The sequence below is a fragment of the Panthera onca genome, chromosome B1 (genome assembly GCF_046562875.1).
Source record: "Panthera onca isolate mPanOnc1 chromosome B1, mPanOnc1 haplotype 2, whole genome shotgun sequence".
NCBI lineage: Eukaryota > Metazoa > Chordata > Mammalia > Carnivora > Felidae > Panthera > Panthera onca.
The window spans coordinates 128645888-128654918 of record NC_138342.1 but is presented as its reverse complement, the minus strand read 5'-3'; the positions used below and the strand labels follow the sequence as shown (position 1 = coordinate 128654918).

The window sequence follows — 9031 nt, the reverse complement described above, 5'->3', positions numbered from 1 at the left end:
TGCTGCTGGGTTGTGTGGGGAGGGGGGGGGGGGGGCGGTGCTCCAGTGTAGTCAAGATTTGGCTTCACCCATAAGTCAACACCAGCCATGGCTGAGGAAGGCTTTGCTGTTGGAGGCGTAATGGAGGTTAATACTGTTTTACAAGAGGTGCTAAAGACGGCCTTTATCCACGATGCCCTAGCACGTGGAATTCACAAATCTGCCAAAGCCTTAGACAAGTGCCAAGCCCATCTTTGTGTGCTTGCATCCAACTGTGGTGGCCCTATGTATGTCAAGTTGGTGGAGGCCCCGTTGTACTGAACACCAGATCAACCAAATTAAGGTTGATGACAACAAGAAACTAGGAAAGCTAGGTAGGCTTCTGTAACACAGACAGAGAGGGAAAACCCCATTAAGTGGTTGGTTGCAGTTGTATGGTGGTTAAGGACTATAGCAAAGAGTCTCAGGCCAAGGATGTCATCAACGAATACTTCAAATGCAAGAAATGAACAAATAAAAAAGTTGATTCTTTTTCCAAATAAATAAATAAAAATACTTCCTCACTCCTGAGAGTGGTATTCTTTCTCTGGATGTTGGCATACCTGGGTTATGATGCCAAGAATTTCTGATACAATCTTTTTATTGCCTGAGGATGAAGCTGTTACCTAAAGGATGAAGCTCTTGACAAAGAGCTACAAAGTAAACAGATAGCAAAGTAAAGAGATGAAAAAACACTGGATCCTTAATGACATTGTTAGGGAACTGCATCTATCAAGCCCACCCTACCTCTGAACTCCCTTGTTACATGACATAATAAGTTTCCTTATTGTTTGGGTATTATTCACAGTATGAGTGGGTTTTATTCATTATTAATAGCCAAAACGTTCTAACTGTTCTACTAAGTGTTAGCACCACTTGGCAACACTGCGTTTCCCCAGATGCTGGTAAAATGATTTTTTCAATTTATCCTGTATTTTCCAGTGTAGTTAGAGAACATGCTGGAGAATATTCATGGCTCCAAAATTTTTTAAACTCTCCCAGATACCTAGTCCTCAATGGCCTGTCAGGATTCGTTTCTGTCAAAAGCTGCTATTCTCTTCCTTTCATCCAGTTACTCCACTGACCTCCACTGCACACTCACTCAGGTCAGGTTTGAGAATCCTTAACAGGAAACGCATAGGGGCACCTGGGTGGCTCAGTTGGGTTAGGCGTTTGACTTCAGCTCAGGTCATGATCTCACCATTCGTGAGTTAGAGCCCCACTCTGGGCTCTGTGCTGACAGTTTGAAGCCTGGAGCCTGCTTTGAATTCTGTGTCTCCCTCTCTCTCTGCCCCTCCCCAGCTCACACTCAGTCTCTCCCTTTCAAAAATAAATAAATATTAAAAACAAAACAAAACAGGAAGCACATAAAGTTCTTTCCTTAATAGGAAGCATATAAAGCATATAAAATGTGTTAAGATCCTGCTTTGTGCTGTTGCCTGTATCTGTTACCTGAACTCTGCTTAAGTCCTGAACTCTTTTGACTAGACTGCTTGGAATACATTTCTGCCTTCATTTGGCCCTTCTGCCTTGTGTTAACTGACGCAAGTTAAAGAGACTTCCTCCAAACTCACCTGTAAGAGCCCCCTTGTTACTTAAGCTTCATCTGCCTACCTGAATTCCTATTCTGTTCCTTCTCTGACTTTTGGTGTCCTTGTGTTTATTTAGAGAAAGGTAAAATTTATATGTAAGAAGAAAATGAATAGTCCAAAGTATATTGAAGAAGTATTTTAACAGGAGTGACCACAACAGTGATTCATAGTTTCTTTATGCCCATTTTCTTTTTTGAGGGAAGGAGAATTTATAAGCTGTTAACTTTGTATGCTCCACATGAACTGTTGTAAAAGTTGCAGATGCATATTGAATTTAGTGGTTTCCTTTTTTTTTTTTTTTTTTTTTTTTTAACTACCAAAGATTCCAAAGAGAGAAGAGAAATTAGCCAGAAAGGGTTACTTCCAGAGCAACTTTTATTAAAATATCATTAGCAACAGTTCAGTATATAAAGTTAATGACTTCTTTAATATATCCTCTTGTCATTTATAGACACCAGTCCGTTAACCTGAGTGAGTAATCACCTCTGTTTTCCCTTCAGTTCAGCTTAGTTTTAGGGGTAAGCACAGACTTTTCTCTGGCTTGTGTTTATAAAATGATTTCTTGCAATCTGCTTTATGTGCATTTACACATATGAAAAGAGATCTAAATATATTACAGAGCCTTTACTTTTATATATTAACTATGTGAAATTTACTTTCCTAGCCATCAAAATATTTCTTGTTTTAATTATCAGTTAGGTTCTCGTGTTCTTCTTGTAATACACTCTTGAACTACTTTCCTACCTGCTATAAAATTCTTTGAAACTATTCATTATGTGTTAGGAAAACATTTTGGAGATCCAGATCTCCAAAGGCTTTTTTATAAAAAGCAATTTATCATCAACATTAAAAAGTTTTTTTTTTCTAAGGATAGTATTAAGAAAGTAAAAAACAACTCAAAGAATGGGAGAAAATATTTGTAGCTCATATATTTGATAAGGGACTTGTATGCAGAATATATAAAGAACCCATATACTCAGTAATAAAAAGGCAAATAACCCAATTAAAAATAGTCAACAATGTTTTAGCAGACTCTGTTCTTTCTTTTTGTTTTATTAATGTTTATTTTTTTTTTTTTAATTTTTTAAACGTGTATTTATTTTTGAGACAGGGAGAGACAGAGCATGAACGGGGGAGGGGCAGAGAGAGAGGGAGACACAGAATCGGAAGCAGGCTCCAGGCTCTGAGCCATCAGCCCAGAGCCCGACGCGGGGCTCGAACTCACGGACAGTGAGATCGTGACCTGAGCTGAAGTCGGGTGCTCAACCGACTGAGCCACCCAGGCGCCCCAATGTTTATTTATTTTTGAAAGAGAGAGAGAGAGAGAGAGAGAGAGAGCATGGGAGGGGGGGCAGAGAGAGAGGGAGACACGGAACTCGAAGCAGACTCCAGGCTCCGAGCTGTCAGCACAAAGGCTGACTCAGGGCTCGAACTCATGAATGGTGAGATCATGACTAGAACTGAAGTTGGACACTTAACCAACTGAGTCACCCAGGTGCCCCTAGGAGGTTAATTTTTTTTTAAAAATGCATTAGAGACAAAAGAAATAAAATGTCTGATATAATTCTTGCCCTTAGATTCAAGGGACAGAGTGCAAAACCAATTGCTTTGTGAAACAAATGGAATCTTTGGTTTTGTGGTGAGTTTCTTTTAGTGGTTTTTTTTTTTTTTTTTTTTTTTTTTTTTTTTTGGCGTTTATTTAACTTTTGAGTGAGAGAGAGAGCCTGCAGGGGAGGGGCAGAGAAAGAAGGGGACAGAGGACCTGAAGACAGCCCCATGCAAGGCTTGAACCCACAAACGGCGAGATTGTGACCTGAGACAAAGTTGGATGTTCAGCTGTCTGAGCCACCCAGGTTCTCCTCTTATTGTGTTTTAATTGACTAGAAGCTCAACATGAACCATTGTCATAAAACCATTATTCAATCTTAGGCTGCATTTATAGAAAAGTGATATTCACAACTGAAGTAGGCAGTTAGTCCCCAATGCCTCCTGTCCTCTGATGTTCAATGTCTATGTGTAATCCTGTAAACTGGACCTGCTGACTCAATTGTAACAAATAGAATATGGCAGAAGTGATGGGATACTCCTTCTGAAATTATATTCTAAAGAGACTGGTCTTTCGTGCATGCTCTGTCGCTCTCCCTCCTTCCCTCCTTTCTTCCTTCCCTCCTGGGGATCACTTGCTCTAGAGTGAGCAAGCTGTCTGATGCATCATGATGTGAGCAGTCTTATGGAGAGACTCATGTGGTGTGATGAGGAATTGAGGCCCTCAATTCAATGGCCCATGAGAAAGTTCAGCCTTCTAAAAACCACACGAGTGAGTTTAAAAGAGATCTTTCAGCCCCACTTGAGTCTTGAAATGACTACAGCCCTAGTTGATGACCTAACTGCAACCTGATGAGAAACTTTGAATCAGAATCACTCAGCCAAACCCTTTCCAAATTCTTGACCCGCAGAATTATGAGTTAATAAATGTTTATTGCTGTTTTAAAGTTGCCCAATTTGGGGGTAATTTGTTACACAGGAAAAATTAATGGAAGGAAAATGGAGGATTAGAACATGGAACTCAGTACTCAGACCACATCTAGAACATTTACTTTCTTCAGTTCTGAGTACTGTCTTTAAGCATGTTGACAATCTGGAATGTATTGGGCACGTGTAATAAGGGCTGTGAAGGAGCTAGAAACCATGTCACAAAAGGAATCCTTGAGTGAACTCAGGACATTAGGATAGGAAAAAAATAAATGTAGGGGAGGAATGTGATAGCTACTTTCAAGCATCATAAAATTCTGTGAAAGAGTTGCTAGAATCATGGAACTTAAGAGCTATATGAGGTATCCAATGCTGCAGCCCCTCATTTTATAAATCAAAAAGGTGAGACTCAAAGTGGTTATGATTCTGACAATGTCACATGGCTAGTTACTGGTTAACTTGATAATATAACTCCGGATGCCTGAATGTGCCTTTTGTAGTTTCGGGAATTTATGGATAAAACCTATAGGAAAGCCAACTTTAATTACTTGTGAAGAAAACCTTTCTAGCACCTGGAGCTCTTTTAAGAATGCAATGACAGGTGGGGCGCCTAGGTAGCTCAGTCGGTTAAATGTCCGACTCTTGATTTCAGCTCAGGTCATGATCTCATGGTTGGTGAGATTGAGCCCCAAGTTGGGTTCTGCACTGACAATGCAGAACCTGCTTGGGACTCTTTCTCTCTCTCTGCCTCTCCCCTTCACGCACTCACACGTGTGTGCACACTTGTTCTCTCTTAAAATAAATAAATAAATATATTAAAAAAGAATGCAGTGACAGCTATGTGATGCAGTGGGCTCCCTTATATTGATAGTGTTTAAAACAAATGACCTGGATATCTGCTTAATTAGATATTAAGTTGAATCAGATTACTTCCAAGCTCCAAACCAAGTCTAATATGGTTTCCATATTAATTTTAAGGTTTAAAAGAATATAAACAGACCAATGTTTACCGTGACAGTAAAAACAGAATTTTAGGATCTTGAAAACAAAACTCCCTTTATAGAAATAAGCAGTACATTTCCATTAAAGAACACCAGAATAGGGGTGCCTGCATGGCTCATTCGGTTAAGTGTCCGACTTTGGCTCAGGTCATGATCTCACAGTTTCTGAGTTTGAACCCTGCATCAAACTCTGTGCTGACAGCACAGAGCCTGCTTCATATCTTCTGTCTTCCTCTTTCTCTGCCTCTCCCCTGCTCATGCATGCTCTCTCTCTCTCTCAAAAATAAACATTAAAAAAAAAAAAAAACAGCACTTGAATAATGAAAAGTACAGCATAGCAAATATGGTCAATAGCCAACAATAATATAACTTTGTATGGTGACAGATGGTAACTGAACTTATTGTGGTGTGCATTTCATAATAATATATAGTTCTCAAATCACTATGTTGTATACCTGAAAGTAATATGATATTGTATGTCAACTGTATTTCAATTAGGAAAAAAAAAAAAAAAAGAATACCAGAATAAAATGCAGGCACAGAAACTATTGCCAAATTAAGAGTAAAGAATGAAAACAAAGAACGTTGCCTTTCAAGAAACACAAAGAGAAGAAAAACAGCATACATTTTTAGATGTGGATTATTTGTAGAAATGGAAAGGGACACTACAGTGAAATATACCCTATGAACTAGAGTGTAGAACATATTCTTATCCTATTTACATCATAACGAACAGGTTTAGGAGTTACTAGTGTTGGACAGTGGGTAATCAGCGTGGAACTTCTATGTATAACTCTGGGTAATCAGCATGGAACTTCTATGTATAACTCCCTCTAAAGATAATTAAAAATCAGGAGATGGGTAGGCTAAGAGATAATTCCTACAATTAACGTGCTGTATAGACAGCACCAGTGCATATCACCAGCACTTTTAACACCCACAATAAGACAACAAGGAGTTAAGCAGGTCAACTAGAGCAAAGATTGTAAGTTACACTTAACAATTATGTAAGAAGTGCTTTTTAAAACAACAATCATGAGTGTTTTTTCATTTATCAGATCCTTGGAAATAAAAAAATAATTACAGTCTGATTCAAGTTGCTTTTTAGTTATAAGTATCTCTCACCCATAAAATGCTTTGATAAATAGTGATACATTATTTAGAGATATATTCAGAACATTCAGAACATCAACCCAGAGGCTCATATTCATGACAGAATGTGGTCTTCCCCATCTCAGTAATGGCAACTGAATTCTGGTAGTTTGCTTTAGAATTATCCTCAAGTTCCCTCTTGCTGTCATATTCCTCATCTAAAACTTATCAGCTCTATCTTCAAAATATATTCAGGGGGCACCTGGGTGGCTCAGTCAGTTGGCCATCTGACTCTTGATTTCGGCTCAGGTCATGATCCCAGGGTCATGGGATCAAGTCCGGTGTCAGGCTATGTGCTGAGAATGGAGCCTGCTTGAGAGTCAATCAATCTCTCTCTCTCTCTCTCTCTCTCTCTCTCTCTCTCTCCCCCCTGCCCCTCTCCCCTGCTTGTGCTCTCTCTCTCTCTAAAATAAAAAATAAACAAATAAATAAAACCAAAATCCAAAACAGGGACATCAAAATATCATCGTATTTCAACAAATAGTCTCAAAGTCAAAGATAAACATTTACTTAAGATTGCCACAATTGATTTTAAAAGTAAATCTGAGGGGTACCTGGGTGTCTCATTTTGTAAAGTGTCCAACTCTTAGTTTCAGCTCAGATCATGATCTCACAGTTTCATGAGTTCGAACCCTGAATTTGGCTCTGCACTGGCATTGAGTGGAGCCTGCTTGGGATTCTCTCTCTCACTCTCTCTCTGTCCCTCCCCAACTTGCACTGTCTCAGTCTCTCTCAAAATAAGTAAATAAATAAACTGAAAAATAAATAAATAAAAAATAAAAAGTAAATCTGAATATATACTTCAGTGTTTTAAAAAGGGTAGATAGTAGGAACACCTAGGTGGCTGAGTTGGTTAAGTGTCTGACTTTGGCTCAGGTCATCATCTTGCAATTCATGAGTTTGACAGTGCAGAACCTGCTTGGGATCCTCTGTTGCCTTCTCCTTCTGCCCCTCCTTCCCTCACATGCTCTCTCTCAAAAACAAATAAACATTAAAAAAATAGTGTAAATAGTATTTGAGATTGTTAAATTAGTGGCAACATTAGATTTTCTGATTTTTATTATACTTTTAATAAATGACCTAAGTAAATAATGTTATTAATATATTTGGTGTTTATTTGAATAGTTTATAGAATTATGAATTCTATATTCATATAGAACAAATATTTCTACTTTTTAATATTTATAATGTAACCAAGCATATTGCCAGTCAGGGGAAAAGAAAACCTACATAATGCAAAATCATGTTTCATTATGCTTATTTGAGAGGAAATTGCTTTCTGTTTTTTATAAAGAAGCAGTATTATATCATTTGATTTCCTTTGGAATGGAATGTTCTATGAGTATAGGACAGATTAGGGTTTTTGTTTTTTGTTCTGTCTAAATGTTTGTGTTTGAATCAGATAGTTGCACTAGGAGAGATGAAGTTTTATAAACACCTTGAATTTGATTAACATCTGAAATCAAAGTTGGTAATACAATAGAAGCATCTTTTAATAAAATGCAGAAATAGCTTCAATAAAATGTATATTTAATTTTTTTGGTTTTTAGATGTTTTGGGGTTTTTTGTTGTTATTGTTGTTTATTTTTGAGGGAGAGAGCAGGGGAGGGGCAGAGGGGGGGGACAGAGGATCCAGAGGGCTCTGCACTGCTGATCATGGCCTGAGACAAAGTTGGATGACTAATTGACTGAGTCACCCAGGTGCCCCAAAAGAGTGACATCAGCTATTTGGAGATGCCAGGGATTGAACCCGGGACCTCACACATGCGAAGCATGTGCTGTACCACTGAGCTGTATCCTCCCAGCCATTTTTTAGATTTTTTTTTTTATTGTGAAATGTATCCTTTAAATGGAACAATGTATAAGCCACATATGCATGCTTTTAAATAATCATGATAAATCCATGTACCTGGGTGAAGAAATAGCATTACTGCTACCAGTGCTCTGTGTGCCCCTCCACATAACATCTTCCTCTTTCTCCCCAGAGGCAGCTTGATTTTGCGTCCACCATTCATTTGCTTTTCCCCACCATCTGTGTGTGTGTGTGTGTGTGTGTGTGTGTGTGTGTATAATCAGTAAAGAATATATTATTTAGTTTTGAAAACTAGAGTAGCAATCACAAAACTAGTTGCATAAGGAAAAAGCAATATTATCATCATTTGTTGAAGGCAGTCAGGAGAAAACATACTGAACGGAGTCTCTGGGTCATAGTCTGGTTTCAGCTCCTCTGAGAGTTTACAGGAGACTTCCTCTTTCTGCAGTGACTCCTGGGAAACAGAGAGCTTATTAGAATCCATTTATCCAACATGCATGTAGTATGAAGAAGATACTGGTCACAGAGTTGAAGCTTGATCAGAGAGTACTCCTCTGTAGTTTCTACTTTTAACTCCTATGGGCTACCTCTAGGTCTTAGCACTAAGTCAAGCCTAAATCCTTTTGAAATGATGGTCCTCAGATGAAGAAGAGAGCAGAAACTTCATCAACACATGATCAAGACCAGCCAAACCCAGGGAAGAAGGTGAGTCAGGTTCACCCAGGTACTCTATCATACCCTAAAAGATGGTATAATGGCAGAGGATTTTGATGATGACAGTGTTGATCATGTCTGATTCTGTAGTCATACTTCCCCATCTAGACTGGTTACCTCCATGTGTGGGGCACCGTTGTTAATTGAGATTCCCTTTCCTGTGTTTGGGATTTTTACTCCCTGTATTTCATGTCTTCCTCTCTCTTGGTTTATTCTCTTATATTGATGAAGCACATCCTCTAGTAGCTTCTTAGGAAAAGATACATGAG

The 9031-nt window shown here is 38.6% G+C and overlaps 1 pseudogene; it reads left to right on the top strand.

Annotated features, from left to right (window-relative positions):
• The first annotated feature begins 41 nt into the window (after positions 1-41).
• Positions 42-491, top strand: LOC132692029 (small ribosomal subunit protein eS12 pseudogene; annotated as a pseudogene).
• The last annotated feature ends 8540 nt before the right edge of the window (positions 492-9031 follow it).